The sequence below is a fragment of the Stegostoma tigrinum genome, unplaced genomic scaffold (assembly GCF_030684315.1).
Source record: "Stegostoma tigrinum isolate sSteTig4 unplaced genomic scaffold, sSteTig4.hap1 scaffold_79, whole genome shotgun sequence".
In the NCBI taxonomy this organism is placed as follows: Eukaryota; Metazoa; Chordata; class Chondrichthyes; order Orectolobiformes; family Stegostomatidae; genus Stegostoma; species Stegostoma tigrinum.
The window spans coordinates 871,476-892,814 of record NW_026728736.1 but is presented as its reverse complement, the minus strand read 5'-3'; the positions used below and the strand labels follow the sequence as shown (position 1 = coordinate 892,814).

At 54.7% G+C, this 21,339-nt stretch overlaps 1 protein-coding gene across 6 annotated transcripts in view; it reads right to left on the bottom strand.

Moving 5' to 3' along the window:
- The window catches only part of LOC132209270 (utrophin-like), a 559,562-nt gene that overhangs the window by 213,617 nt on the left and 324,606 nt on the right, over positions 1 to 21,339 (bottom strand). The window lies entirely within an intron of this gene.

Below are 21,339 nucleotides of genomic sequence, written 5' to 3'. Positions count from 1 at the left end.
AAAATTCATCTCATTGGGTTTTTTTTTTGGTTTTTTGTATTGAGTCGAAGATGAGATCATACATTGGTGAGAAATTATCTTGGTTTGCAGATTCAAAGTCACTATAGTCCCAGACGGGACCACAGGACTGCTCTCACAGTGGACAGAGAGATAACTGGAGGTGGTTTACATTGAAGGTTGCCACACCTCAGATGAGGAGACAGGTTGAGAAGGAGACTCCTTCATAGTAACTTCAGACAGTGTAGTATTCCATGCGGTTGGTATCATTCTGAATTACAAACCAGCCAACTGAGCTAACTGGCTCCCAGGCAAAATATACAATCAGTTTGGATAGATATGAACACCAAAGGAAAGTCGTCACAGCTGTGACAGTTTCAGATTCATGCATCCCCTGACAGAAGATACAGTCCAGGAGAGCATACAGTCTATAGACCAAGAGGTAATCGGATCTTTAATTTGGCACAGGTAGCATGGAGGATTCTTTTTATATTCACGGGATGTGGATGTTGCTGGCTGAGCCCAATTATGAGGAACGGACGGCTGGAGGGAGGAACGGATGGCTGGAGCAGGGCGGGGGGGAAGGAGCAGGGCGGGGGGGGAAGGAGCAGGGCGGGGGGGGAAGGAGCAGGGCGGGGGGGGACGGGGGGGCGGGGGGGGAGAAGGAGCAGGGCGGGGGGGGGAAGGAGCAGGGCGGGGGGGGGAAGGAGCAGGGCGGGGGGGGGGGAAGGAGCAGGGCGGGGGGGAAGGAGCAGGGCGGGGGGGGGAAGGAGCAGGGCGGGGGGGGAAGGAGCAGGGCGGGGGGGGAAGGAGCAGGGCGGGGGGGGGAAGGAGCAGGGCGGGGGGGGGGAAAGGAGCAGGGCGGGGGGGGGGAAGGAGCAGGGCGGGGGGGGGAAGGAGCAGGGCGGGGGGGGAAGGAGCAGGGCGGGGGGGGAAGGAGCAGGGCGGGGGGGGGGAAGGAGCAGGGCGGGGGGGGAAGGAGCAGGGCGGGGGGGGGGGGGAAGGAGCAGGACGGGGGGGGAAGGAGCAGGACGGGGGGGGAAGGAGCAGGACGGGGGGGGGAAGGAGCAGGACGGGGGGGGAAGGAGCAGGACGGGGGGGCGGGGGGAAGGAGCAGGACGGGGGGGGCGGGGGGGGGAAGGAGCAGGACAGGGGGGCGGGGGGAAGGAGCAGGACGGGGGGGGCGGAGCGGGACGGGGGGGGCGGGGGGGAAGGAGCGGGACGGGGGGGCGGGGGGGAAGGAGCGGGACGGGGGGGAAGGAGCTGGGGGGGGGAAGGAGCGGGGGGGGGGAAGGAGCGGGGGGGGGAAGGAGCGGGGGGGGGAGGAGCGGGGGGGGGGGAGGAGCGGGGGGGGGGAGGAGCGGGGGGGGGGGAGGAGCGGGGGGGGGAGGAGCGGGGGGGGAGGAGCGGGGGGGGGGGAGGAGCGGGGGGGGGAGGAGCGGGGGGGGGCGGGGGGCGGGGGGGAAGGAGCGGGGGGGCGGGGGGGCAGGAGCGGGACGGCGGGGGGGAAGGAGCGGGGGGGCGGGGGGGAAGGAGCGGGGGGAAGGGGCGGGGGGGAAGGAGCGGGGGGGGAAGGAGCGGGGGGGAAGGAGCGGGGGGGAAGGAGCGGGGGGGGCGGGGGGGAAGGAGCGGGGGGGCGGGGGGCGGGGGGGGAAGGAGCAGGGCGGGGGGGGAAGGAGCAGGGCGGGGGGGGGAAGGAGCAGGGCGGGGGGGGGAAGGAGCAGGGCGGGGGGGGAAGGAGCAGGGCGGGGGGGGAAGGAGCAGGGCGGGGGGGGGAAGGAGCAGGGCGGGGGGGGGAAGGAGCAGGGCGGGGGGGGAAAGGAGCAGGGCGGGGGGGGGAAGGAGCAGGGCGGGGGGGGGAAGGAGCAGGGCGGGGGGGGGGAAGGAGCAGGGCGGGGGGGGAGGAGCAGGGGGGGCGGGGGGGGGGAGGAGCAGGGCGGGGGGGGGAGGAGCAGGGCGGGGGGGGAGGAGCAGGGCGGGGGGGAGGAGCAGGGCGGGGGGGGGAGGAGCAGGGCGGGGGGGGGAGGAGCAGGGCGGGGGGGGAGGAGCAGGGCGGGGGGGGAGGAGCAGGGCGGGGGGGGGAGGAGCAGGGCGGGGGGGAGGAGCAGGGCGGGGGGGGAGGAGCAGGGCGGGGGGGGAGGAGCAGGGCGGGGGGGCGGGGGGGGGGGAAGGAGCAGGACGGGGGGGGAAGGAGCAGGACGGGGGCGCGGGGGGGGAAGGAGCAGGACGGGGGGGCGGGGGGGGAAGGAGCAGGACGGGGGGGGCGGGGGGGGAAGGAGCGGGACGGGGTTGGCGGAGCGGACGGGGGGGGCGGAGCGGGACGGGGGGGGGAAGGAGCGGGACGGGGGGGGAAGGAGCGGGACGGGGGGGGAAGGAGCGGGACGGGGGGGGAAGGAGCGGGATTGGGGGGGGGGCGGGGGGGGAAGGAGCGGGACGGGGGGGGCGGGGGGGAAGGAGCGGGACGGGGGGGGGGGAAGGAGCAGGGCGGGGGGGGGAAGGAGCAGGGCGGGGGGGGGGAAGGAGCAGGGCGGGGGGGGGAAGGAGCAGGGCGGGGGGGGGAAGGAGCAGGGCGGGGGGGGGAAGGAGCAGGGCTGGGGGGGGAAAGGAGCAGGGCGGGGGGGGGAAAGGAGCAGGGCGGGGGGGGGGAAAGGAGCAGGGCGGGGGGGGAAAGGAGCAGGGCGGGGGGGGAAAGGAGCAGGGCGGGGGGGGGAAGGAGCAGGGCGGGGGGGGGAAGGAGCAGGGCGGGGGGGGAAGGAGCAGGGCGGGGGGGGGAAGGAGCAGGGCGGGGGGGGGAAGGAGCAGGGCGGGGGGGGGAGGAGCAGGGCGGGGGGGGGAGGAGCAGGGCTGGGGGTGGGAGGAGCAGGGCGGGGGGGGAGGAGCAGGGCGGTGGGGGGAGGAGCAGGGCGGGGGGGGGAGGAGCAGGCGGGGGGGGGGAGGAGCAGGGCGGGGGGGGGGAGGAGCAGGGCGGGGGGGGAAGGAGCAGGACGGGGGGGAAGGAGCAGGACGGGGGGGCGGGGGGGGAAGGAGCAGGACGGGGGGGGCGGGGGGGGAAGGAGCAGGACAGGGGGGGCGGGGGGGAAGGAGCAGGACGGGGGGGGGCGGAGCGGGACGGGGGGGGGCGGAGCGGGACGGGGGGGCGGGGGGGAAGGAGCGGGACGGGGGGGTGGGGGGGAAGGAGCGGGACGGGGGGGAAGGAGCTGGGGGGGGGGAAGGAGCGGGGGGGGGGAAGGAGGGGGGGGGGGGGAAGGAGCGGGGGGGGGGGAGGAGCGGGGGGGGGGGGAAGGAGCGGGGGGGGGGGAAGGAGCGGGGGGGGGGGAAGGAGCGGGGGGGGGAAGGAGCGGGGGGGGAAGGAGCGGGGGGGGAGGAGCGGGGGGGGGAGGAGCGGGGGGGGAGGAGGGGGGGGGGGAGGAGCGGGGGGGGGGGAGGAGCGGGGGGGGGGGGAAGGAGCGGGGGGGGGGAAGGAGCGGGGGGGGGGAAGGAGCGGGGGGGGGGAAGGAGCGGGGGGGGGGGAAGGAGCGGGGGGGGGGGAGGAGCGGGGGGGGGGAGGAGCGGGGGGGGGAGGAGCGGGGGGGGGAGGAGCGGGGGGGGGAGGAGCGGGGGGGGAGGAGCGGGGGGGGGAGGAGCGGGGGGGGGGAGGAGCGGGGGGGGACGGGGGGGCGGGGGGGAAGGAGCGGGGGGGCGGGGGGGCGGGGGGAAGGAGCGGGACGGCGGGGGGGAAGGAGCGGGGGGGCGGGGGGAAGGAGCGGGGGGGAAGGGGCGGGGGGGAAGGAGCGGGGGGGGAAGGGGCGGGGGGGAAGGAGCGGGGGGGCGGGGGGGAAGGAGCGGGGGGGCGGGGGGGAAGGAGCGGGGGGGCGGGGGGGAAGGAGCGGGGGGGCGGGGGGGCGGGGGGGGGAAGGAGCAGGGCGGGGGGGGGAAGGAGCAGGGCGGGGGGGGGAAGGAGCAGGGCGGGGGGGGGGGAAGGAGCAGGGCGGGGGGGGAAGGAACAGGGCGGGGGGGGAAGGAGCAGGGCGGGTTAGGGTTAGGGTTAGGGTTAACTGAGACAGTGAATCCCATTCAAATGAGACAGTGCATCCATTTCCCTTAGTCACTGCACCCTATTCCCCACAGTCACCGCATACCATTTCCCTCAGTCACCGCTTCCCATGACCCTCACTCACTGCATCCCATTGCCCTCAGTCAATTCATCCCATTACCCTCAGTCACTGGATCCCATTACCCTCAGTCACTGCATCCCATTACCCTCAGTCACTGCATCCCATTACCCTCAGTCACTGCATCCCATTACCCTCAGTCACTGCATCCCCTTTCCATCAGTCACTGCATCCCATTTCACTCAGTCACTGCATCCCATTTGACTCAGTCACTGCCTCCTACGTCACTCAGTCACTCCCTCCCATTTCACTCAGTCACTCCCTCCCATTTCACTCAGTCACTCCCTCCCATTTCAGTCACTGCATCCCATTTCCCTCAGTCACTGCATCCCATTTCCCACATTCACTGCATCACATTTCACTCGGTCACTGCATCCCATTACCCTCAGTCACTGCATCCCATTTCAATCAGCCAATGCATCCCATTTCAATCAGCCACTCCGTCATATTCACTCAGTCATTGCATCCCATTTCACGCAGTCACAGCATCCTATTTGACTCAGTCACGACATCCCATTTAACGGAGACAGTGAATCCTATTCAACTGATACAGTGCATCCATTTCCCTCAGTCACCGCACCCTATTCCCCACAGTCACCGCATTCCATTCCCCTCAGTCGCCGCATCCCATTTCACTCAGACACCGCATCCCATTTCCGTCAGTCACCGCATCCCATGGCCCTCACTCACAGCATCCAATTTCCATCAGTCACAGCTTCCCATTTCACTCAGTGACTGCATCCCATTTCACTCAGTGACTGCATCCCATTACCCTCAGTCACTGCATCAGATTACCCTCAGTCACTGCATCAGATTACCCTCAGTCACTGACTCCCCCTTCACTCAGTCACTGACTCCCCCTTCACTCAGTCACTGACTCCCCCTTCACTCAGTCACTGACTCCCACTTCACTCAGTCACTGACTCCCACTTCACTCAGTCACTCCCATTTTAGTCAGTCACCGCACCCCATTCCACACAGTCACCGCATTCCATTTCCCTCAGTCATCGCATCCCATTTCCCTCAGTCACCGTGTACCATTTCCCTCAGTCACTGCATCCCATTTCACTCAGTCACTGCATCCCATTACTATCAGTCACTGCATCCCATTACCATCAGTCACTGCATCCCATTACCATCAGTCACTGCATCCCATTACCATCAGTCACTGCATCCCATTTCACTCAGTCACTGCATCGCATTTCACTCAGTCACTGCATCACTTTTCACTCAGTCACTGCATCACTTTTCACTCAGTCACAGCCTCCCACTTCACGCAGTCACAGCCACCCACTTCACTCAGTCACTGCCTCCCAATTCACTCAGTCACTCTGTCCCATTTCAGTCAGTCACGACCTCCAATTTCAGTCAGTCACGACCTCCAATTTCAGTCAGTCACTGCATCCTATTTTACTCAGTCACTGCCTCCCATTTCACTCAGTCACTGCCTCCCACTTCGTTCAGTCACTCCCTCCCATTTCAGTAAGTCACTGCATCCCATTTCCCTAAGTCACGGCATCCCATTTCCCACATTCACTGCATCTCCTTTCCCTCAGTCACAGCATCCCATTTCACTCAGTCACGGCATCCCATTTCACTCAGTCACGGCATCCCATTTCACTCAGTCACGGCATCCCATTTCAGTCTCTCCCTCCCATTTCCCTCAGTCACTGCATTGCATTTCCCTCAGTCAATGCATCACATTTCAATCAGTTACTGCATCACATTTCACTCAGTCACTGTATCACATTTCCCTCAGTCACTGTATCACATTTCCCTCAGTCAGAGCAGACCACTTCCCTCAGTCACTGCATCCCATTTCCCACATTCACTGCATCTCCTTTCCCTCAGTCACTGTATCCCATTACCCTCAGTCACTCCAACCCATTTCCCATAGTCACAGCATCTCCTTTCCTCATTCACTGCATCCCATTTCACTCAGTCACTGCGTCCCATTTCCCTCAGTCAGTGCAACCCAATTCCGAAAATCACTGCAACACATTTCCCACAGTCACTGCATCTCCTTTCCCTCAGTTACTGCAGCCCATTTCACTCAGTCGCTGCCTCACATTACCCTCAGTCACTGCACCCCATTACACTCAGTCACTGCGTCCTATTTGCCTCAGTCACTGAGTCCTATCCTCAGTCACTGCATTGCATTTCCCTCAGTCACTGCGTCCCAGTTCACTCAGTCAGTGCATGCCATTACCCTCACTCACTGCATCCCATTTCACTCTGTCACTGCATCTCCATTCCCCGAGTTACTACATCTCCTTTCCCACAGTCACTGCACAACATTTCACACAGTCAAGGCACCCCATTTCCATCAGTCACTGCATCGCATTTCACTCAGTCACTGTATCGCATTTCACACAGTCACTGCATCGCATTTCACACAGTCACTGCATCGCATTTCACACAGTCACTGCATCTCCTTTCCCTCAGGCACAGCATCTCATTTCACTCAGTCACTGCATCCCATTTCAGTCAGTCACTGCATCCCATTTCAGTCAGTCACTGCATCCCATTTCACGCAGTCACTGCAACCCATTTCACGCAGTCACTGCAACCCATTTCATGCAGTCACTGCATCCCATTTAACTGAGACAGTGAATCCCATTCAAATGAGACAGTGCATCCATTTCCCTTAGTCACTGCACCCTATTCCCCACAGTCACCGCATACCATTTCCCTCAGTCACCGCTTCCCATGACCCTCACTCACTGCATCCCATTGCCCTCAGTCAATTCATCCCATTACCCTCAGTCACTGGATCCCATTACCCTCAGTCACTGCATCCCATTACCCTCAGTCACTGCATCCCATTACCCTCAGTCACTGCATCCCATTACCCTCAGTCACTGCATCCCATTACCCTCAGTCACTGCATCCCATTACCCTCAGTCACTGCATCCCCTTTCCATCAGTCACTGCATCCCATTTCACTCAGTCACTGCATCCCATTTGACTCAGTCACTGCCTCCTACGTCACTCAGTCACTCCCTCCCATTTCACTCAGTCACTCCCTCCCATTTCACTCAGTCACTCCCTCCCATTTCAGTCACTGCATCCCATTTCCCTCAGTCACTGCATCCCATTTCCCACATTCACTGCATCACATTTCACTCGGTCACTGCATCCCATTACCCTCAGTCACTGCATCCCATTTCAATCAGCCAATGCATCCCATTTCAATCAGCCACTCCGTCATATTCACTCAGTCATTGCATCCCATTTCACGCAGTCACAGCATCCTATTTGACTCAGTCACGACATCCCATTTAACGGAGACAGTGAATCCTATTCAACTGATACAGTGCATCCATTTCCCTCAGTCACCGCACCCTATTCCCCACAGTCACCGCATTCCATTCCCCTCAGTCGCCGCATCCCATTTCACTCAGACACCGCATCCCATTTCCGTCAGTCACCGCATCCCATGGCCCTCACTCACAGCATCCAATTTCCATCAGTCACAGCTTCCCATTTCACTCAGTGACTGCATCCCATTTCACTCAGTGACTGCATCCCATTACCCTCAGTCACTGCATCAGATTACCCTCAGTCACTGCATCAGATTACCCTCAGTCACTGACTCCCCCTTCACTCAGTCACTGACTCCCCCTTCACTCAGTCACTGACTCCCCCTTCACTCAGTCACTGACTCCCACTTCACTCAGTCACTGACTCCCACTTCACTCAGTCACTCCCATTTTAGTCAGTCACCGCACCCCATTCCACACAGTCACCGCATTCCATTTCCCTCAGTCATCGCATCCCATTTCCCTCAGTCACCGTGTACCATTTCCCTCAGTCACTGCATCCCATTTCACTCAGTCACTGCATCCCATTACTATCAGTCACTGCATCCCATTACCATCAGTCACTGCATCCCATTACCATCAGTCACTGCATCCCATTTCACTCAGTCACTGCATCGCATTTCACTCAGTCACTGCATCACTTTTCACTCAGTCACTGCATCACTTTTCACTCAGTCACAGCCTCCCACTTCACGCAGTCACAGCCACCCACTTCACTCAGTCACTGCCTCCCAATTCACTCAGTCACTCTGTCCCATTTCAGTCAGTCACGACCTCCAATTTCAGTCAGTCACGACCTCCAATTTCAGTCAGTCACTGCATCCTATTTTACTCAGTCACTGCCTCCCATTTCACTCAGTCACTGCCTCCCACTTCGTTCAGTCACTCCCTCCCATTTCAGTAAGTCACTGCATCCCATTTCCCTAAGTCACGGCATCCCATTTCCCACATTCACTGCATCTCCTTTCCCTCAGTCACAGCATCCCATTTCACTCAGTCACGGCATCCCATTTCACTCAGTCACGGCATCCCATTTCACTCAGTCACGGCATCCCATTTCAGTCTCTCCCTCCCATTTCCCTCAGTCACTGCATTGCATTTCCCTCAGTCAATGCATCACATTTCAATCAGTTACTGCATCACATTTCACTCAGTCACTGTATCACATTTCCCTCAGTCACTGTATCACATTTCCCTCAGTCAGAGCAGACCACTTCCCTCAGTCACTGCATCCCATTTCCCACATTCACTGCATCTCCTTTCCCTCAGTCACTGTATCCCATTACCCTCAGTCACTCCAACCCATTTCCCATAGTCACAGCATCTCCTTTCCTCATTCACTGCATCCCATTTCACTCAGTCACTGCGTCCCATTTCCCTCAGTCAGTGCAACCCAATTCCGAAAATCACTGCAACACATTTCCCACAGTCACTGCATCTCCTTTCCCTCAGTTACTGCAGCCCATTTCACTCAGTCGCTGCCTCACATTACCCTCAGTCACTGCACCCCATTACACTCAGTCACTGCGTCCTATTTGCCTCAGTCACTGAGTCCTATCCTCAGTCACTGCATTGCATTTCCCTCAGTCACTGCGTCCCAGTTCACTCAGTCAGTGCATGCCATTACCCTCACTCACTGCATCCCATTTCACTCTGTCACTGCATCTCCATTCCCCGAGTTACTACATCTCCTTTCCCACAGTCACTGCACAACATTTCACACAGTCAAGGCACCCCATTTCCATCAGTCACTGCATCGCATTTCACTCAGTCACTGTATCGCATTTCACACAGTCACTGCATCGCATTTCACACAGTCACTGCATCGCATTTCACACAGTCACTGCATCTCCTTTCCCTCAGGCACAGCATCTCATTTCACTCAGTCACTGCATCCCATTTCAGTCAGTCACTGCATCCCATTTCAGTCAGTCACTGCATCCCATTTCACGCAGTCACTGCAACCCATTTCACGCAGTCACTGCATCCCATTTCATGCAGTCACTGCATCCCATTTAACTGAGACAGTGAATCCCATTCAAATGAGACAGTGCATCCATTTCCCTTAGTCACTGCACCCTATTCCCCACAGTCACCGCATACCATTTCCCTCAGTCACCGCTTCCCATGACCCTCACTCACTGCATCCCATTGCCCTCAGTCAATTCATCCCATTACCCTCAGTCACTGGATCCCATTACCCTCAGTCACTGCATCCCATTACCCTCAGTCACTGCATCCCATTACCCTCAGTCACTGCATCCCATTACCCTCAGTCACTGCATCCCATTACCCTCAGTCACTGCATCCCATTACCCTCAGTCACTGCATCCCCTTTCCATCAGTCACTGCATCCCATTTCACTCAGTCACTGCATCCCATTTGACTCAGTCACTGCCTCCTACGTCACTCAGTCACTCCCTCCCATTTCACTCAGTCACTCCCTCCCATTTCACTCAGTCACTCCCTCCCATTTCAGTCACTGCATCCCATTTCCCTCAGTCACTGCATCCCATTTCCCACATTCACTGCATCACATTTCACTCGGTCACTGCATCCCATTACCCTCAGTCACTGCATCCCATTTCAATCAGCCAATGCATCCCATTTCAATCAGCCACTCCGTCATATTCACTCAGTCATTGCATCCCATTTCACGCAGTCACAGCATCCTATTTGACTCAGTCACGACATCCCATTTAACGGAGACAGTGAATCCTATTCAACTGATACAGTGCATCCATTTCCCTCAGTCACCGCACCCTATTCCCCACAGTCACCGCATTCCATTCCCCTCAGTCGCCGCATCCCATTTCACTCAGACACCGCATCCCATTTCCGTCAGTCACCGCATCCCATGGCCCTCACTCACAGCATCCAATTTCCATCAGTCACAGCTTCCCATTTCACTCAGTGACTGCATCCCATTTCACTCAGTGACTGCATCCCATTACCCTCAGTCACTGCATCAGATTACCCTCAGTCACTGCATCAGATTACCCTCAGTCACTGCATCAGATTACCCTCAGTCACTGACTCCCCCTTCACTCAGTCACTGACTCCCCCTTCACTCAGTCACTGACTCCCCCTTCACTCAGTCACTGACTCCCACTTCACTCAGTCACTGACTCCCACTTCACTCAGTCACTGACTCCCACTTCACTCAGTCACTCCCATTTTAGTCAGTCACCGCACCCCATTCCACACAGTCACCGCATTCCATTTCCCTCAGTCATCGCATCCCATTTCCCTCAGTCACCGTGTACCATTTCCCTCAGTCACTGCATCCCATTTCACTCAGTCACTGCATCCCATTACTATCAGTCACTGCATCCCATTACCATCAGTCACTGCATCCCATTACCATCAGTCACTGCATCCCATTTCACTCAGTCACTGCATCGCATTTCACTCAGTCACTGCATCACTTTTCACTCAGTCACTGCATCACTTTTCACTCAGTCACAGCCTCCCACTTCACGCAGTCACAGCCACCCACTTCACTCAGTCACTGCCTCCCAATTCACTCAGTCACTCTGTCCCATTTCAGTCAGTCACGACCTCCAATTTCAGTCAGTCACGACCTCCAATTTCAGTCAGTCACTGCATCCTATTTTACTCAGTCACTGCCTCCCATTTCACTCAGTCACTGCCTCCCACTTCGTTCAGTCACTCCCTCCCATTTCAGTAAGTCACTGCATCCCATTTCCCTAAGTCACGGCATCCCATTTCCCACATTCACTGCATCTCCTTTCCCTCAGTCACAGCATCCCATTTCACTCAGTCACGGCATCCCATTTCACTCAGTCACGGCATCCCATTTCACTCAGTCACGGCATCCCATTTCACTCAGTCACTGCATCCCATTTCCCATAGTCCCTGCATCTCCTTCCGCCATTAACTGCATCGCATTGAACTCAGTCACTGCATCACATTACCCTCAGTCACTCCATCCCATTTCACGCAGTCACTGCAACCCATTTCACGCAGTCACTGCAACCCATTTCCCACAGTCACTGCATCTCCTTTCCCTCAGTCACAGCATCCCATTTCACTCAGTCAGAGCATCCCATTTCACTCAGTCACTGCATCCCATTTAACTGAGACAGTGAATCTCATTGAACTGAGACGGTGCATCCCATTACCCTCAGTCACAGCATTCCATTTCCCACAGTCACTGCATCTAGTTACCCTCAGTAACTGCATCTACTTTCCTTCAGTCACTGCATCTCATTTCCTTCAGTCACTGCATCCCATTTGACTCAGTCACTACATCCTATTTAACTGAGACAGTGAATCCTATTCAACTGAGACAGTGCATCCATTTCCCTTAGTCACCGCACCCTATTCCCCACTGTCACTGCATACCATTTCCCTCAGTCACCGCTTCCCATGGCCCTCACTCACTGCATCACATGACGCTCAGTCACTGCTTCCCATGAACCTCAGTCACTGCATCACACTACCCTCGGTCACAGCATCCCATTTCCATCAGTCACAGCATCCCATTTCACTTAGTGACTGCATCCCATTTCACTCAGTGACTGCATCCCATTTTACTCAGTCACTGCATCCCATTTCACCTAGTCACTTCCTCCGACTTCGCTCAGTCACTGACTCCCATTTCACTCAGTCACTCCCTCGCATTTCAGTCAGTCACTCCCTGCCATTTCAGTCAGTCACTCCCTGCCATTTCAGTCAGTCACTCCCTACCATTTCAGTCAGTCACTCCCTACCATTTCAGTCAGTCCCTACCATTTCACTCAGTCACTGCATCCCATTTCCCACATTCACTGCATCTCATTTCCCTCAGTCACTGCATACCATTTCCCCACTGTCACTGTATCACATTTCTGTCAGTCACTGCATCGCATTTCACTCAGTCACTGCATCCCATTTCACACAGTGACTGCACCCATTTCACACAGTGACTGCACCCATTTCACACAGTGACTGCACCCATTTCACACAGTGACTGCACCCATTACACACAGTGACTGCACCCATTTCACTCAGTCACTGCATCCCATTTCACACAGTGACTGCACCCATTTCACACAGTGACTGCACCCATTTCACACAGTGACTGCACCCATTACACACAGTGACTGCACCCATTTCACTCAGTCACTGCATCCCATTTCACACAGTGACTGCACCCATTTCACACAGTGACTGCACCCATTTCACACAGTGACTGCACCCATTTCACACAGTCACTGCATCCCATTTCACACAGTCACTGCATCCCATTTCACACAGTCACTGCATCCCATTTCACACAGTGACTGCACCCATTTCACACAGTGACTGCACCCATTTCACACAGTGACTGCACCCATTTCACACAGTGACTGCACCCATTTCACACAGTGACTGCATCCTATTTCCCTCAGTCACAGCATCCCATTTCACTCAGTCAGAGCATCCCATTTCACTCAGTCAGAGCATCCCATTTCACTCAGTCACTGCATCCCATTTAACTGAGACAGTGAATCTCATTGAACTGAGACGGTGCATCCCATTACCCTCAGTCACAGCATTCCATTTCCCACAGTCACTGCATCTAGTTACCCTCAGTAACTGCATCTACTTTCCTTCAGTCACTGCATCTCATTTCCTTCAGTCACTGCATCCCATTTGACTCAGTCACTACATCCTATTTAACTGAGACAGTGAATCCTATTCAACTGAGACAGTGCATCCATTTCCCTTAGTCACCGCACCCTATTCCCCACTGTCACTGCATACCATTTCCCTCAGTCACCGCTTCCCATGGCCCTCACTCACTGCATCACATGACGCTCAGTCACTGCTTCCCATGAACCTCAGTCACTGCATCACACTACCCTCGGTCACAGCATCCCATTTCCATCAGTCACAGCATCCCATTTCACTTAGTGACTGCATCCCATTTCACTCAGTGACTGCATCCCATTTTACTCAGTCACTGCATCCCATTTCACCTAGTCACTTCCTCCGACTTCGCTCAGTCACTGACTCCCATTTCACTCAGTCACTCCCTCGCATTTCAGTCAGTCACTCCCTGCCATTTCAGTCAGTCACTCCCTGCCATTTCAGTCAGTCACTCCCTACCATTTCAGTCAGTCACTCCCTACCATTTCAGTCAGTCCCTACCATTTCACTCAGTCACTGCATCCCATTTCCCACATTCACTGCATCTCATTTCCCTCAGTCACTGCATACCATTTCCCCACTGTCACTGTATCACATTTCTGTCAGTCACTGCATCGCATTTCACTCAGTCACTGCATCCCATTTCACACAGTGACTGCACCCATTTCACACAGTGACTGCACCCATTTCACACAGTGACTGCACCCATTTCACACAGTGACTGCACCCATTACACACAGTGACTGCACCCATTTCACTCAGTCACTGCATCCCATTTCACACAGTGACTGCACCCATTTCACACAGTGACTGCACCCATTTCACACAGTGACTGCACCCATTACACACAGTGACTGCACCCATTTCACTCAGTCACTGCATCCCATTTCACACAGTGACTGCACCCATTTCACACAGTGACTGCACCCATTTCACACAGTGACTGCACCCATTTCACACAGTCACTGCATCCCATTTCACACAGTCACTGCATCCCATTTCACACAGTGACTGCACCCATTTCACACAGTGACTGCACCCATTTCACACAGTGACTGCACCCATTTCACACAGTGACTGCATCCTATTTCCCTCAGTCACTGCGTCGCATTTCCGACAGTAACTGCATCACATTTCACTCAGTCTCAGCACCCCATTTCACTCAGTCACTGCGTCACATTTCCGACAGTAACTGCATCACATTTCACTCAGTCTCAGCACCCCATTTCACTCAGTCACTGCCTCCCAATTCATGCAGTCACTCCGTCCCATTTCACTCACTCAGTGCGTACCATTTCCCTCAGTCACTGCATCCCATTTCTATCAGTCGCGACATCCCATTTCCCTCAGTCACTGCATCCCATTTCACTCAGTCACTGCATCCCATTACCATCAGTCACTGCATCCCATTACCATCAGTCACTGCATCACATTACCCTGAGTCACAGCATCCCATTTCACTCAGTGACTGCATCACATTTCACTCAGTGACTGCATCCCATTTCACTCAGTGACTGCATCCCATTTCCCACAGTCACTGCAACCCATTTCCCACAGTCACTGCGTCTCCTTTCCATCAGTCACAGCATCCCATTTCCCTCAGTCAGAGCATCCCATTTCACTTAGTCACTGCATCCCATTTAACTGAGACAGTGAATCTCATTGAACTGAGACGCTGCATCCCATTACCCTCAGTCACAGCATTCCATTTCCCACAGTCACTGCATCTCCTTTCCCTCAGTTACTGCATCTCATTTCCCTCAGTCAATACATCTCATTTCCCTCAGGCAATGCATCTCATTTCCCTCAGCCACTGCATCCCATTTCACTCAGCCACTGCATCCCATTTCACTCAGCCACTGCATCCCATTTCACTCAGCCACTGCATCCCATTTCACTCAGCCACTGCATCCCATTTCACTCAGCCACTGCATCCCATTTCACTCAGCCACTGCATCCCATTTCACACAGTCACTGCATCCCATTTCACTAGGCCACTTCATCATATTCACTCAGTCATTGCATCTCATTTAACTGAGACAGTGAATCTCATTGAACTGAGACGGTGCATCCCATCACCCTCAGTCACAGCATTCCATTTGACTCAGTCACGACATGCTATTTAACGGAGACAGTGAATCCTATTCAACTGAGACAGTGCATCCATTTCCCTCAGTCACTGCACCCTATTCCCCTCAGTCACCGCATCCCATTTCACTCAGTCACTCCCTCACATTTCAGTCAGTCACTCCCTCCCATTTCACTCAGTCACTCCCTCCCATTTCACTCAGTCACTCCCTCCCATTTCACTCAGTCACTCCCTCCCATTTCACTCAGTCACTCCCTCTCATTTCAGTCACTGCATCCATTTACCCTCAGTCACTGCATCACATTTCACTCAGCCAATGCATCCCATTTCACTCAGCCAATGCATCCATTTTCACTCAGTCATTGCATCCCATTTCACTCAGTCACAGCATCCCATTTGACTCAGTCACGACATCTTATTTAACAGAGACATTGAATCCTATTCAACTGAGACAGTGCATCCCAGGAACCTCAGTCACCGCACCCTATTCCACACAGACACCGCATCCCATTTCCTACAGTTACCGAATCCCATTTCACTCAGTCACTGCATCCCATTTCACTCAGTCACTGCATCCCATTTCACTCAGTCACTGCATCCCATTTCACTCAGTCACTGCCTCCCATTTCAGTGACTCCCTCCCATTTCTCTCAGTCACTACATCACATTTCACGCAGTCAGTGCATCACATGTCTTTCAGTCTCTGCACCCCATTTCACTCAGTCACTGCATCCCATTTCCCATAGTCACTGGATCTCCTTTCCTCAGTCACGGCATCCCATTACACTCAGTCACTGCATCCCATTTCACTCAGTCACTGCATCCCATTTCCCACATTCACTGCAACACATTTCCCACAGTCCCTGCATCTCCTTTCGCTCAGTCACCGCACCCTATTCCCCACAGTCACTGCATCCCATGACCCTCACTCACTGCATCCCATGACCCTCAGTCACTGCATCCCATTTCCCTCTGTCACGGCATCCCATTTCCCTCTGTCACGGCATCCCATTTCCCTCTGTCACGGCATCCCATTTCCCTCTGTCACGGCATCCCATTTCCCTCAGTCACGGCATCCCATTTCCCTCAGTCACTGCCTCCCACTTCACTCAGTCACTGCCTCCCACTTCACTCAGTCACTGCCTCCCATTTCAGTCAGTCACTCACTCCCATTTCCCTCAGTCACTGCATCCCATTTCAGTCTCTCCCTCCCATTTCCCTCAGTCACTGCATCGCATTTCCCTCAGTCAATGCATCACATTTCAATCAGTTACTGCATCACATTTCACTCAGTCACTGTATCACATTTCCCTCAGTCACTGTATCACATGTCCCTCAGTCACTGTATCACATTTCCCTCAGTCAGAGCAGACCACTTCCCTCAGTCACTGCATCCCATTTCCCACATTCACTGCATCTCCTTTCCCTCAGTCACTGTATCCCATTACCCTCAGTCACTCCAACCCATTTCCCATAGTCACAGCATCTCCTTTCCTCATTCACTGCATCCCATTTCACTCAGTCACTGCATCCCATTACCCTCAGTCAGTGCAACCCAATTCCGAAAATCACTGCAACACATTTCCCACAGTCACTGCATCTCCTTTCCCTCAGTTACTGCAGCCCATTTCACTCAGTCGCTGCCTCACATTACCCTCAGTCACTGCATACCATTACACTCAGTCACTGCACCCCATTTCACTCAGTCACTGCGTCCTATTTGCCTCAGTCACTGAGTCCTATCCTCAGTCACTGCATTGCATTTCCCTCAGTCACTGCGTCCCAGTTCACTCAGTCAGTGCATGCCATTACCCTCACTCACTGCATCCCATTTCCCTCTGTCACTGCATCCCATTTCACTCAGCCACTGCATACCATTACATTCAGTCACTGCACCCCATTTCACTCAGTCACTGCGTCCTATTTGCCTCAGTCACTGAGTCCTATCCTCAGTCACTGCATTGCATTTCCCTCTGTCACTGCATCCCATTTCACTCAGCCACTGCATCCCATTTCACTCAGCCACTGCATCCCATTTCACTCAGCCACTGCATCCCATTTAATGGAGACAGTGAATCCTATTCAACTGAGAGAGTGCATCCATTTCCCTCAGTCACCGCACCCTATTTCCCACAGTCACCGTATTCCATTCCCCTCAGTCACCGCATGCCATTTCGCTCAGTCACCGCATCCCATTTCCCTCAGTCACTGCATCCCATTGCCCTCAGTCACTGCATCCCATTGCCCTCAGTCACTGCATCCCATTTTCCACAGTCACTGCATCTCCTATCCCTCATTCACTGCATCTCCTATCCCTCATTCACTGCATCCCATTACCCACAGTCACTGCATCGCGTTACCCTCAGTCACTGTATCACATTACCCTCAGTCACTGCACCCATTTCCCACAGTCACTGCACCCATTTCCCACAGTCACTATATCCCATTTCCCACAGTCACTGCAGCCCATTGCCCTCAGTCACTGCAGCCCATTTCAAACAGACACTGCATCTCCTTTCCCGCGGTCACTGCATCTCAGTTCACAAAGCCACTGCATCCCATTGCCCTCAGTCACTGCATCCCATTTCACTCAGTCACTGCATCCCATTTCACTCAGTCACTGCATCCCATTTAACGGACACAGTGAATCCCATTTAACTCAGACAGTGCATCCATTTCACTCAGTCATTGCATCCCATTACCCTCAGTCACTGCATCCCATTACCCTGTCACTGCATCCCATGAACTGCAGTCACAGGATCCCATTTCAAACAGACACTGCATCTCCTTTCCCTCAGTCACTGCATCCCATTTCACACAGCCACTGCATCCCATTTCGCACAGCCACTGCATCCCATTTCACTCATTCACTGCAGCTCATTTCACTCAGTCACTGCATCCCATTTCACTCAGTCACTGCATCCCATTTCACTCAGTCACTGCATCCCATTTCCCACATTCACTGCAACTCCTTTCCCTCAGTCAGAGCATCCCATTTCAGTCAGTCACTGCATCCCATTTCCCTCAGTCACTGCATCCCATTTCACACAGTGACTGCACCCATTTCACACAGTGACTGCACCCATTTCACACAGTGACTGCACCCATTTCACACAGTCACTGCATCCCATTTCACACAGTCACTGCATCCCATTTCACACAGTGACTGCACCCATTTCACACAGTGACTGCACCCATTTCACACAGTGACTGCACCCATTTCACACAGTGACTGCATCCTATTTCCCTCAGTCACTGCGTCACATTTCCGACAGTAACTGCATCACATTTCACTCAGTCTCAGCACCCCATTTCACTCAGTCACTGCGTCACATTTCCGACAGTAACTGCATCACATTTCACTCAGTCTCAGCACCCCATTTCACTCAGTCACTGCCTCCCAATTCATGCAGTCACTCCGTCCCATTTCACTCACTCAGTGCGTACCATTTCCCTCAGTCACTGCATCCCATTTCTATCAGTCGCGACATCCCATTTCCCTCAGTCACTGCATCCCATTTCACTCAGTCACTGCATCCCATTACCATCAGTCACTGCATCCCATTACCATCAGTCACTGCATCACATTACCCTGAGTCACAGCATCCCATTTCACTCAGTGACTGCATCACATTTCACTCAGTGACTGCATCCCATTTCACTCAGTGACTGCATCCCATTTCCCACAGTCACTGCAACCCATTTCCCACAGTCACTGCGTCTCCTTTCCATCAGTCACAGCATCCCATTTCCCTCAGTCAGAGCATCCCATTTCACTTAGTCACTGCATCCCATTTAACTGAGACAGTGAATCTCATTGAACTGAGACGCTGCATCCCATTACCCTCAGTCACAGCATTCCATTTCCCACAGTCACTGCATCTCCTTTCCCTCAGTTACTGCATCTCATTTCCCTCAGTCAATACATCTCATTTCCCTCAGGCAATGCATCTCATTTCCCTCAGCCACTGCATCCCATTTCACTCAGCCACTGCATCCCATTTCACTCAGCCACTGCATCCCATTTCACTCAGCCACTGCATCCCATTTCACTCAGCCACTGCATCCCATTTCACTCAGCCACTGCATCCCATTTCACACAGTCACTGCATCCCATTTCACTAGGCCACTTCATCATATTCACTCAGTCATTGCATCTCATTTAACTGAGACAGTGAATCTCATTGAACTGAGACGGTGCATCCCATCACCCTCAGTCACAGCATTCCATTTGACTCAGTCACGACATGCTATTTAACGGAGACAGTGAATCCTATTCAACTGAGACAGTGCATCCATTTCCCTCAGTCACTGCACCCTATTCCCCTCAGTCACCGCATCCCATTTCACTCAGTCACTCCCTCACATTTCAGTCAGTCACTCCCTCCCATTTCACTCAGTCACTCCCTCCCATTTCACTCAGTCACTCCCTCCCATTTCACTCAGTCACTCCCTCCCATTTCACTCAGTCACTCCCTCTCATTTCAGTCACTGCATCCATTTACCCTCAGTCACTGCATCACATTTCACTCAGCCAATGCATCCCATTTCACTCAGCCAATGCATCCATTTTCACTCAGTCATTGCATCCCATTTCACTCAGTCACAGCATCCCATTTGACTCAGTCACGACATCTTATTTAACAGAGACATTGAATCCTATTCAACTGAGACAGTGCATCCCAGGAACCTCAGTCACCGCACCCTATTCCACACAGACACCGCATCCCATTTCCTACAGTTACCGAATCCCATTTCACTCAGTCACTGCATCCCATTTCACTCAGTCACTGCATCCCATTTCACTCAGTCACTGCATCCCATTTCACTCAGTCACTGCCTCCCATTTCAGTGACTCCCTCCCATTTCTCTCAGTCACTACATCACATTTCACGCAGTCAGTGCATCACATGTCTTTCAGTCTCTGCACCCCATTTCACTCAGTCACTGCATCCCATTTCCCATAGTCACTGGATCTCCTTTCCTCAGTCACGGCATCCCATTACACTCAGTCACTGCATCCCATTTCACTCAGTCACTGCATCCCATTTCCCACATTCACTGCAACACATTTCCCACAGTCCCTGCATCTCCTTTCGCTCAGTCACCGCACCCTATTCCCCACAGTCACTGCATCCCATGACCCTCACTCACTGCATCCCATGACCCTCAGTCACTGCATCCCATTTCCCTCTGTCACGGCATCCCATTTCCCTCTGTCACGGCATCCCATTTCCCTCTGTCACGGCATCCCATTTCCCTCTGTCACGGCATTCCATTTCCCTCTGTCACGGCATTCCATTTCCCTCAGTCACTGCCTCCCACTTCACTCAGTCACTGCCTCCCACTTCACTCAGTCACTGCCTCCCACTTCACTCAGTCACTGCCTCCCATTTCAGTCAGTCACTCACTCCCATTTCCCTCAGTCACTGCATCCCATTTCAGTCTCTCCCTCCCATTTCCCTCAGTCACTGCATCGCATTTCCCTCAGTCAATGCATCACATTTCAATCAGTTACTGCATCACATTTCACTCAGTCACTGTATCACATTTCCCTCAGTCACTGTATCACATGTCCCTCAGTCACTGTATCACATTTCCCTCAGTCAGAGCAGACCACTTCCCTCAGTCACTGCATCCCATTTCCCACATTCACTGCATCTCCTTTCCCTCAGTCACTGTATCCCATTACCCTCAGTCACTCCAACCCATTTCCCATAGTCACAGCATCTCCTTTCCTCATTCACTGCATCCCATTTCACTCAGTCACTGCATCCCATTACCCTCAGTCAGTGCAACCCAATTCCGAAAATCACTGCAACACATTTCCCACAGTCACTGCATCTCCTTTCCCTCAGTTACTGCAGCCCATTTCACTCAGTCGCTGCCTCACATTACCCTCAGTCACTGCATACCATTACACTCAGTCACTGCACCCCATTTCACTCAGTCACTGCGTCCTATTTGCCTCAGTCACTGAGTCCTATCCTCAGTCACTGCATTGCATTTCCCTCAGTCACTGCGTCCCAGTTCACTCAGTCAGTGCATGCCATTACCCTCACTCACTGCATCCCATTTCCCTCTGTCACTGCATCCCATTTCACTCAGCCACTGCATACCATTACATTCAGTCACTGCACCC